The sequence below is a fragment of the Bos indicus x Bos taurus genome, chromosome 11, assembly GCF_003369695.1.
Source record: "Bos indicus x Bos taurus breed Angus x Brahman F1 hybrid chromosome 11, Bos_hybrid_MaternalHap_v2.0, whole genome shotgun sequence".
Taxonomy (NCBI): Eukaryota; Metazoa; Chordata; class Mammalia; order Artiodactyla; family Bovidae; genus Bos; species Bos indicus x Bos taurus.
Genome location: NC_040086.1, coordinates 29,478,145 through 29,490,546, shown reverse-complemented (window position 1 = coordinate 29,490,546; position 12,402 = coordinate 29,478,145).

Below are 12,402 nucleotides of genomic sequence, written 5' to 3'. Positions count from 1 at the left end.
AGATGGCATCACTGACTCAATGGACAAGAGTTTAAGTAAGCTCCGGGAGTTGTTGATGGACAGGGAGGCCTGGTGTGCTGCAGTCCATGGGGTCACAAAGAGCAACAGAACTGAACTGAACTGAGGGATACAATGTACAACATGATTAATATAATTAACACTGCTGTATGTTGTATATGAAGGCTAAGAGAGTAAATTCTAAGATTTATCATCACAAGGAAAATATTTTTTCTTTTTCTTTTATTTTGTATTAAATAAGATAATGGATGTTCATTAAACTTATTGTGGTAATCATTTCATGATGTATGTAAGTCAAATCATGCTGTACACATGTATAATGCTGTAGGTCAGTTATATCTCAATAAAACTGGAAGAAAATAATTTATAAGCACTTAGATGAAAACTGTTTGTCATACTTATAGACAAGTGTTTTTCCTAGTTTGTTGTTTGACTTGTAATTTTATGGTTTTTTTATTTACAGAAGATTTATATTTTCATGTGGTCACATCTATCAGCTTTTTCAGATTTTTTTTCTTCTATTACTATTACACTTAGAAAGGGATTTCCTATTCAGTAAACAAGTAACTATTTGATAGATTTTTCTCCTAGTTTTAAAAAATGATTATATTATTTGAAGTAATTCTTTTTTAAATTATTTTCCTCCATAAATATTTTTAAAAATAATTTTTCTTTCTTTATTATTTTTGGCCATGCTGAGTCTTCAGTGCTGCTCAGGCTTTGCTCTAGTTGCAGAGAGCAGGGCCTACTGTCTAATTGTGTGCGGGCTTCTCACTGTGGTAGCTCCTCTTCTTCCAGAGCACAGGGTATGCAGGCTTTGGTAGTTGCAGCTCATGGACTCTAGAGCAGAGGCTCAATAATTTTGGTGCACTGGCTTAGTTGCTTCATGGCATGTATTGGCAGGCAGACTGTCCACCACTGAGTCACCAGAGAAGCCCTGCAGTAATTCTTTAACTTCTATGGACTTAATCTTGGGACATGACAAGAGGTCAAGACTTTAATACATTTTAAAATTAACACATTTTTCCAGTATCATTCAATGAATTGCCCATTTCTTTCCGGTAGACTCATGATTGCTTGTCTTAGAGTAAGTTCTGGTCCTAGTCAAATGGCATTTTACTAATTTCTTTTTTTGTTGTTGTTGCTGTTTTTTAATATTTCTTAACTTTTTTATTTAGCTTCATCAGGTCTTAGTTGCATCATGGCGTAACAGCTCATGGACTCTCCAGTGGTGGAGCATGGGCTTAGTTGCCCTGCAGCATGTGGGATCTTCCCAGACCAGGAACTGAACCTGCATACCCTGCATTGCTAGGTGGATTCTTAGCCACTGGACTACCAGGGAAGTCCCCAGTTTAATAATTTCTATTCACTGAATACAACTCTACATTCCTTTTGCATTTTTGTTTATATAGTATCTTTATTTACCTGTTAGTAAAATCTTTGACTAAAGAGGCTATCATTTCACATAATCATCTGTTTCTCCAATCAACATTTACTGGGTAATCCACAATGCTGGGCACTGAGGATCTTAAGATGGACCAGACAGGGTCAACCTGTTCAGGGAATTCACAGCTAGGACTCAGGCAGGTCAAGATAACTACAGTAGAAGATAAGTAGTGTTGTTTACAAATGTCAAGGTGTCAAGGTGCTGTGACAGCACAGAGAAGGCTTTACAGAGGAGAGGGTACTCACACTGTGCTGAGGATGAATAGGAATTGTCAGGTCAACAAGTGGGGAAAGTGCCTTCAGAATAGAAGAAACAGCTTTACAAATGGACTTCCCTGGTGGCTCAGACGGTAAAGCGTCTGCCTATAGTGTGGGAGACCTGAGTTCGATCCCTGGGTCAGGAAGATCCTCTGGAGAAGGAAATGGCAACCCACTCCAGTATTCTTGCCTGGAAAATCCCATGGACGGAGGAGTGTAGTATGCTACAGTCCATGGTGTCGCAAAGAGTCGGACACGACTGAGTGACTTCACTTCACTTCAAAGATGGGGAAACTGTGTGACAAGTTTGGGAAGCTAAAAGTAGTTGAACATAGCTGAGATCATGGGATCTGGTCCTATCACTTCATGGGAAATAGATGGGGAAACAGTGGAAACAGTGGCTGCCTTTATTTTTTGGGCTCCAAAATCACTGCAGATGGTGATTGAAGCCACGAAATTGGAAGACGCTTACACCTTGGGAAGAAAGTTATGAGCAACCTAGACAGCATATTAAAAAGCAGAGACATTACTTTGTCAACAAAGGTCCATCTAGTTAAGGCTATGGTTTTTCCAGCAATCATGTATGGATGTGAGAGTTTGATTATAAAGAAAGCTGAGCGCCGAAGAATTGATGCTTTTGAACTGTGGTGTTGGCGAAGACTCTTGAGAGTCCCTTGGACTGCAAGGAGATCCAACCAGTCCATCCTAAAGGAGATGAGTCCTGGGTATTCATTGGAAGGACTGATGTTGAAGCTGAAACTCCAATACTTTGGACACCTGATGCAAAGGGGTGGCTCATTTGAAAAGACCCTGATGCTGGGAAAGATTGAGGGTGGGAGGAGAAGGGGATGACAGAAACTGAGACGGTTGGATGGCATCACCGATGGATCACTCAATGGATATGAGTGAACTCTGGGAGTTGGTGATGGACAGGGAAGCCTGGTGTGCTGCAGTTCATGGGGTCTCAAAGAGTTGGACACGACTGAGCGACTGAACTGAACTGAACTGAGTAAAGGGTGCACACAGGGAGATGATGGGAGATGGATGAAATAAAGGCCAGGTGTTAAGGGAATTTGATTTTATCTAAATGATGACTAATCCAGAGAGTGATGAGGTCAGATGCATGTAAATTCCTTTGGTGTTGATACAGAGGATTGATTGGAGGGACAGAGGACTAAGGTAGGGAGACCATAAAAAAGGAGAGTGCAAACAAAGGCTTGAACTGACACTGATGGGGAGAAAGTCCCAAAGAAGATGGCACCGACCTATGAGGTGCGTGGGAGCTAGAGTCAACAGGATGTAGGAGATAAGAAAAAGAAAGCAATTTAGGTTGAGTCTAGTTTCCTAGACTTGTGACAAGGTTGCAAGGTTGTCATTTGCAGAGACAAGGAGTGAAAGGTGGGGAGTAGGTTTGGAGGTGGGTTCTAGGAGAGACTGAGTTCATATCTGAGTCCGAAGTGCTTGTTGTACATCTAGATACACCTATTTAGAGCACTGTTGAAAACACATGTCTGGAGCTAAGAAGAAAGTTTTTGAATATATATGTGGATGGATATTAGAGTCTTCAATATCTAAGGTCAGAATTGAAATTGTACATGTGTATGAATTGTTAGAGTTGGACTATAAAGAAAGCTGAGCGCTGAAGAATTGGTGCTTTTGAACTGTGGTGTTGGAGAAGACTTTGAGAGTCCCTTGGACTGCAAGGAGATCCAACCAGTCCATCCTAAAGGAGATCAGTCCTTGGTGTTCATTGGAAGGACTGATGTTGAAACTGAAACTCCAATACTTTGGCCACCTGATTCGAAGAGCTGACTCATTTGAAAAGACCCTGATGCTGGGAAAGATTGAGGGCAGAAGGAAAGGGGGACCACAGAGGATGAGATGGTTGGATGGCATCACCGACTCAATGGATATGAGTTTGGGTGAACTCTGGGAGTTGGTGATGGACAGGGAGGCCTGACGTGCTATGGTTCATGGGGTAACAAAGAGTCGGTCACGACTGAGAGACTGAACTGAACTGCTGAATTTACCAGCCAGTAAGAGAAGAAAAGAAAACTGAGACTGGATCTCTGGGAACACCAATTTGAGGGACAGATGAAAGAACCAGAGTTCTTCAGAAGTTACTGTGAAGAGGGACTTCTCTGATGGTCCAGAGACTAAGACTTCATGCTCTCAATGAAGAGGATAGGTTTTATGTTGGATGCACTGCCTACATGGATATTGACTTCTAGTTCTTCCTGAATCAGTTAGGATTTGAGCAGAGAAGTCGAAATTTTATGAATGAGGCAGAATAGAGGATGTATCATAAGGATTATATAGAAGTACGTGGAAATTGGCGGAAGACAGCAAGGCTGTTGCCAGTACACCCAGTGTTTTTCCATCAGTCTTTATGGGTCACCAGGCCGGGCTTCCCTGGTAGCTCAGTTGGTAAAGAATCTGCCTGCAATGCAGGAGACCCCGGTTTGATTCCTGGGTCAGAAGGTCTGCTGGAGAAGGGATAGGCTACCCACTCGAGTATTTTTGGGCTTCCCTGGTGACCCACATGGTAAAGAATGCCTCAAGAATATTATGCTAAGCAACAAAAGTCAAATAAAAAGAGGACATACTGTATGATTCCCTTTATGTGCAATTCTAGAACAGGCACAATCAATCTAAAATGATAGAAATCAGAAGAAAGTTGCCTTGGACAGGGGTGGAGTTGGGAGGGGAGTGACTGGGAGAGGAAATTTGGGGGGTGGGGTGGGGGGAGATAATGGAAATGTTCTTTATTTTGATAGGGGTATGAGTTATACTAGTATATGTATTTGTCAAAATTCTTTGAACCTTACCCCTTAGATGTGTCACGCGAGTGTATGTTCCTCAGGTCTTTGTCTCGTCACGACAAAGATTTGGAGTGACGGACATTAAAGCCCCCTCGGCATGTCACAGCTCTCAGGTCTTGATAGACCGTGTTATAGCTCTCAGGTCTCGAATGGACCCTGTTATAGCTCTTAGACAAATCAGTGTTACAGCTCAATGTTACAGCACTGTTTTATTTAGAAGATAGCAGGAAAATCCATCTTCGAGGTGTGAGAGCACGTCAATCCAAAGACAGGAGAAGAGAAGAGGGCCCCAGCTCGTGGGAGGAAGGGAGAGAGAGAGAGCGCTAGCTTTGGCTCCTCTATTTATATGTTTATCTCTCCCTGGGTCTGTCCTATGTAAATTGGGCCAGCCAGGAGTGTTGTTTGTTTTACCTGAGGTCCTCACTCCGGTCCTCGGACCTTCTTTTGTTCTATTTTCGCGGGCTTTTCCCTTCCTTGTTTTTTAGCCACCACCGTTTTGGACTCCTTTTCCCTATTCTACCTACCTAACAGATGTGTGTATTTTATTGTTTGTAAATTTAATCCCAGTCTCAAAAAAAATGGAAAGTAAAGGAAAATGGTGTCCTTAGAGCTAATCACAGACTAATACGCCATCAAGGTACTCAGTGGTAAAGAATCTGCCTCCAATGCAGGAGATTCAGGAGACGGAGGTTCAATCCCTAGGTTGGGAAGTTACCCTGGAGTAAGAAATGGTAACCTACTCCAGTATTCTTGCCTTGAAAATTCCATGGACAGAGGAACCTGGCAGGCTACATACAGTCCAAGTCACAAAGAGCTGGCCACCACTGAGCACGCATGCAATAAGCCACCAAAGAAAATATATGACATGTTGTTTCCTTATATCTGCTTCCTGGGCTGCTTACGAGGAACCAATCTCAGCAAGGGACACCCTCACTCTAAAGTTGGAAAAGAATCAGAAGAGCCTGAAACTCCAAGATCCCTCTCCTTCAGCCAGAAGAGAAATCACAGGGTAAGAGAGCAGGTGGGAGCCCAAGACAGAACAACTAATAAAAATGGCAGGCAGATAAATTCAACATCACGCCACAGAACTGGGATTTTTATTCCTTTTCTCCAAAGTATAAATTCGTCGACTGCAGAATCAGCAGAGATCCGATTTCTCAGTGTGTTTGGGGTTAGGGCTGGGGAAGAAGAGATTGAGAAGGAGAAACACACAAACCCTCCAAATACTGAGTATCATCACAAATTTGAAACTCGACGACACAGTTTCACTGTATCCAGAGGAAACATTCCACAGCCAAGCAGGAACCTGAATCTCTGTCCGACTTGCCACAGGGGTTCTAGTCTGCCTCATTATCATGATGTTTTCGTTTTTCTAAACAGCATCAAATAACAAAGAAAGGTCTCCTTTTCCACCACTTGGCGGTTTGCTGACACATTTACGCAGTTTCTCTTCGGTAACGCAGTCGGCCTGTGCACAGGCAACTTCAGGCACTAACACTCAGCTGGAGGCAGAGAGAGCTTGGCCCAGAGATGCCGGGCAGGTGGGAGGGAGACCCTGAGGGAAGGAGAGACCTGAAAGGAGGGGCCGGGGGCTTGAGTTTATCGTGAAAGCTTTTCGCCTGTGTTCTCTGGTCACAGCACTATGGAGACTGGTGGAGCAGGGACCTGAAAGATCCTTACAGCCTTAGCAGACTTAAGTCCTCTTACAGGTTTGGGTTAATTTTTAACTTCCTTGGGGTGAGATCAAAAACAAAGGCAGAAGCTCTCACCCCAGGGCTGGTTCTACAGCTCTTTGTCCTCAAGTCTCCTCCCATCTCCTTTGTCTCCAGCCACCCGGGAGGCTGAGAGAAGGGTCACGTGGCCGAAATGGGGCCCAGTGCCTGGCAGTCCCCTGGGCTCCCTGCAGAGACCAGGATTCCCAGTCTTTCAGGCGACAGCCTCGTTTATTCATTTTTTGTTTCTGTTGTCAATGTGGCTGTGTGTCCACAACCTTGGGATTCCCTCATCCTCAAACTCCAGTATCCAACTTCTAAGATTTCAATGTTTTTAAGGTCAGTGGAAACTTTTTTAAAAAGCAACATCAAGTTAATATATTCTTACTGCAGAAAGGAAGCTTTGTTTTATTTTTCCATAAACCTGACACTCAGGAGTTTTCAGATCTTGAAAGATAGACACACTATTTACCGGTAGAAAATGCACCAGGTCAGGTGCTTTTCAAAACAACCAGTCACTCAGATCCTTCCCTTTCTAGGATGATAGCACTATTTTTAGGTGGTGCTAGTGGAGAAGGCAATGGCACCCCACTCCAGTACTGTTGCCCGGAAAATCCCATGGATGGAGGAGCCTGGTGGGCTGCAGTCCATGGGGTTGCTAAGAGTCAGACACGACTGAGCGACTTCACTTTCACTTTCCACTTTCATGCATTGGAGAAGGAAATGGCAACCCACTCCAGTGTTCTTGCCTGGAGAATCCCATGGATGGAGAAGCCTAGTAGGCTGCAGTCCATGGGGTCGCACAGAGTCACACGACTGAAGCGACTTAGCAGCAGCAGCAGCAGCAGTGGTAAAGAACCCCCCTGCCAATGCAGAAGACTTAAGAGACACAGGTTCAATTCCTGGGTCGGGAAGATCCCCTGGACTGCAACCCATTACAGTATTCTTGCCTGTAGAATCAGAGGAGCCTGGCAGATTGCAGTCCATGGGGTCACAGACAGTCAGACACGACTGAGCAACTACACGGGCATCAAATATCACCCAAATAATTGAAGTATAAAGAATTGTTTCCCTGGGATGTTGTTTTTACAAGGGTGAAATTGCATGGCACGTAATTCATTAACAGTTTTTCTCCTTTTCAAGACTGAGGTGTCAAATCTTGGAGTCAGCCTGGGTAATATTATACAGGAAAATGGCCCTTTACCACTGTACTTTCCCATGCTAAGGGGCCTGGTAGATGTCAGATAAGTATTTATGAATGAATAAAGAACAGTGGGACAAAAGAGGAAGCTGGTAATACCTAAAATGGGAGGATTCCTCCTAGAATAATCAAGAATGAACTGTGTCAATGAAGGTACACCTTTCCTTTTTGCTTAATTAATTACTGGGGAAGTTTTCAGAGAAAATTGTTACTGGAAGTAGAGGAAGTTTTAGAAACCTGAAAAACCTTTAGACCCCAGAACTGCTGGGATCCCAGGCCTTACAATGCAGACAAGGATGTGATGTTGAACCTGGTCCATCTAGCTCACAGGCTCAGAATGGACACGGTGACTAATTATTTTATTTCCAGAAGAACTAATTAAGTGGCTGCAGTATTCTCAGTTTAAAATGTTGTCATCACCCTAGGGAAGGGGTAAAGGAGTGTTTAGAATCTAATCAGTCCTGACTACCACTTTCTGCTCTGAGCAAGAGGGAAGACAGAAATATTTGGTAAAATGTTGCCCAAAGCATCTCTCCTAGACTCCTAGCTCTCTGGGGAAATAGTACTGTCGCTCTGTTGACCTCACAGACCTAAGTTCAGATTCTGTCTGTGTCCTGAGGGATGTAGTATGATAAAAGAAATGTAGACACCATGAGGCACGGTGTTGAGCTCTAAAGAAAACTCGGCTAGTTTCAATCTTGGAGATGCAGTTGAATGATAGCTGCTCCTGTGAAGATGGAAGACAGGGAGAATGTGAGAGTGGTGGCAAAATTGCACAAGAAAATTTGGCTAATGGCTGGGCCTCAAGTCCACTTGCTGAGGCTAATAGGACAGTCCTAAGTTCACCATCAATTTGTTTTTCTGCTGATACTGATGCATATTTTTCTGGAACCAGTCACTATGGGTCCTTGTTTAGAAGCCTTGACTGCCTGGGACTTTATACTTTCCTGGTTCAGCATCCTGCAGCAGGCAGGTCCAAGGGCACATGTTCAAGATGTTAAAATTCACGTATCAAACACTCAGAAGTACCGATATTTGGGGCTGGATCATTGTTCTGGGAAGGCTGTTCTTTGAGTCAGTCAGTCAGTCACTAGTTGCTCAGTTGTGTCCAACTCTTTGCCACCCCATGGACTGCAACCCGCCAGGCTCCCCTGTCCATGGAATTCTCCAGGCAAGAACACTGGAGTGAGTTACCATTTCCTTCTCCAAAGGATCTTCCCAACCCAGGGATGGAAGCCTGGTCTCCCATGTTGGTGGCAGGTTCTTTAGGGTCTGAGCCCCCAGGAAGCCCAGGATTGTAGGGTACTAGGATACTTCTCAGCCTCCTGGCCTTGCCCAACTGTGACAATCCAAATGTCTCCAGATATCACCAAATGTCCCTCAATGGCAAAATCATCCCCAGTTGAGAGCCACTGCCTCACACAAGTTACCTGCAGTGAAATTCTTCATATAGGCTATTGTGATGACTGGTATTCATTCATTCAGCTATGAGAACAAAACTGAGAAACTTAATACCAGTTCATGTGGAGTTTACTCACTGCGACTTCTCCCTTAGACTTGAATAAATCTAAGGGTCAGTCAGCTTGGGGGTCCCAGGCTTTAGAAGGTCCTACTCTAGTCATGTCCCTTCCCATGGCGCCAGGGATCAAAAGGGCCAAGAGAATGTGCCCACTGGACCCATTGCTTCCCTTCTGGACCCATTGCTTCCCTTCTGGACCACGTTATATCACATCAAAATTCCTTTCTCTAAAGGATCAAGTCTACTTTCACATTGACGTAGTCACTTCTCTGGGTCCCTTTTCCAGACCTGTGGGCCACGCCACTGAAGAGGCCCAAATGGAACCAAGGAATATCACTCATTGGCTGTGTGGATGGAGCTTGGACAAGCAGGCTGTATTCTTCACCTGTAAACTGCAAATGTCAGATGAGGGTCTGCCCCCTCCTTCTTACACCACCAGCCCAGAAACAGAATGTAGTTGATAGAGAATCATGAGCAGTTCCACATCCTGCCACTCCACCCAACACTTTCGCCACACCCTCTGCACAAGGTGGTGAGGAACACTGGCTTTAAGTGGAAAATCAGAAGGAAAAAGAAGAGAAGACTCCAAGAGCCCAGAGAACGCCCGCCTGCTCAAGCAGGGGCTGCACGGCTTTATACTCTCCCCTGGGCGGAGAGCACTACGTAATTGTTGGTGACACACTCCCCAGAAAAACACCAGCATTCTTGGCAGAGCTGCTTTCCTCTGTTTGTCCCTCATCAACTCATAAGACGGGTTTCTCCTCTGGGCTGTGGGCTCCACAGTCAGGCATTATTTGGTTTCGGGTCTCTCCTCCACCCCCATCCCCTTCCTCTGAGAAGCAGTCTGGCTGATCCTCCTCCAGGTGGAATGAATCACTCTCTGGATTTTGAGTCCCTAAGGCCTGTTAGTCACACCCTGACTAAGCACTCATGTATTCCATTACACCTCGCACTCAGGCGAGTCCTAGTAGAAAGCACTCCTCAAAGACAGGACAGCTGACTCCTTTAGCTTTTCCCCAGTGGGCCTCGAGCAGGGCCTCACACACACCTCTCAGCTGCTCAGGCCCACTCACTGAATCAATTAACTTTAAAAGTTGACCTGGTTGGGACTAAAGTCACTGAGTTTTATGAGAAAACCAGTCCAACCAGTTTCCTCCTTCATGGCTCTTAGATCCTGAGGCTGGTTTATTTTGCCAACTTAGATCCCTTCTTTCAACATTCACGTCACAACTGGGCCCCCAGAGCTTTTTAACCTTGTAAAGACTGGAGATATCAGGGAAAAGAAAGTTTTAGGGGTTATATTAGTTTCCTAGGACTGCTATACAAAGTACCGCAAACTTGGAGGCTTAAAATAATAGAAATGCAGAGAAAGACAAATATATCATATCAATGATATGTGGAATCTTAAAAAAATGATACAAATGAACTTATTTACAAACAGAAATAGACTCTCAGGCATAGAAAACTCATCTCATAGAAAACTCAGACACAGAAACTCGTGGTTCCCAAGGAAAACAGGGGGAGGGGAAAATTGGGAATTTGGGATTAGCAGATACATACTGCTGCTGCTGCTAAGTCGCTTCAGTTGTGTCCGACTCTGTGCAACCCCATAGACAGCAGCCCACCAGGCTCCTCCGTCCCTTGGATTCTATAGGCAAGAACACTGGAGTGGGTTGCCATTTCCTTCTCCAATGCATGAAAGTGAAAAATGAAAGTGAAGTCACTCAGTCGTGTCTGACTCTTAGCGACCCCATGGACTGCAGCCCACCAGGCTCCTCCGTCCATGGGATTTTCCAGGCAAGAGTACTGGAGTGGGGTGCCATCGCCTTCTCCAGATACATACTACTATATATAAACTAATCAACAAGGACCTACTTACTGTATAGCAGAGGGAACTATATTCCATATCTTATAATAACCTGTAATGAAAAAGAATCTGAAAAAAAAATACATATACAGTATTATAACTATATGACTTTGTTCCACAACTGAAACATTACAAATCAGCTATAAAAAATAGAAATGTATTCTGTCATGGTTCTGGAGGTTAAAAGTCCTAAATCAAGGTGTGGGCAGCACCATGCTCCCTCTGAGGATCACAGTGGATGGTTCTCCTTACGGCTTCCGGCTTCTGGCTGTTGTGGCACACCTTACCGTTCCCTGGCTTATAGATGTGATGTCTCCATTCTCTGCCTTCGTTATCACATGGTGTTTTCCCAGTGTGTCTTCTCTGTATGTATTCAAATTTCCCTCTTTTTATAAGGACACTAGTCATTGGATTTACGGCCCACCTAATCCAGTCTGACCTCATTTTTTAACTTTCAAGTAAGGTCACATTAACAGGTACAGGGGATTAGGACTCGAACACAAATCCTAATTTAGGGAATACGAAAAGTAAAAGTGAAAGTTGCTCAGTCCTATCTGACTCTGAGATCCCATGGACTATACAGTCCATGGAATTCTCCAGGCCGGAATACTGGAGTGGGTAGCCTTTCCCTTCTCCAGGGGATCTTCCTAAGCCAGTGATAGAACCCAATTCTTCCACATTGCAGGTGGATTCTTTACTGTCTGAGCTGCCAGGGAAGCCTTTAAGATATTGCAATCACACATTTTATTGTACTTTGATATATGTTATAAACCTCATAAGACATCATTATTATTTTTTACTTCAAATAATATCAACCTTGGGAAAATTTTGGTGAGTCTTTTTTTTGTTGTTTTGTTTTATACTGGAATATAGTTGACTTACAATGTTGTGTTAGCTTCAGTGTACAACAAAGTAGTTCAGTTATGCATATTTCCATTCTTCTTCAGGTTCTTTTCCCATACAGATATCATAGAATATTGAGTGGAGTTCCCCATGCTATACAGTAGGTCTTTGTTGATTATTTGTTTTATATATCATAGTTTATTATTTTTATACTTTACTTTGTATTCAGTTCAGTTCAGTTCAGTCGCACAGTCGTGTCCGACTCTTTGCGACCCCATGAATCGCAGCACGCCAGGCCTCCCTGTCCATCACCAACTCCCGGAGTTCATTCAGACTCACGTCCATCGAGTTGGTGATGCCGTCCAGCCATCTCATCCTCTGTCGTCCCCTTCTCCTCCTGCCCCCAATCCCTCCCAGCATCAGAGTCTTTTCCAATGAGTCAAATCTTCTCATGAGGTGGCCAAAGTACAGGAGTATAGTTGATTTACAACAATGATTCTTCCTTCAAATTTTTTTCTGCCTTCCCTTACTTTGGAGTGGCTTCCATTATGATAGATCACTTGATATTGTCCCACAGATCACTGAAGTTCTGTCCAGTTTTTAAGGTCTTTTTTTTCTTGTTTCCTCTGCCCCACTGTGGCTGGTTTCTCTTGCTGTGTCTCAAGTTCAGTAATCTTTTTTTCTTTTTCAGAAACTAGTCTACTGTTAGCTTCATG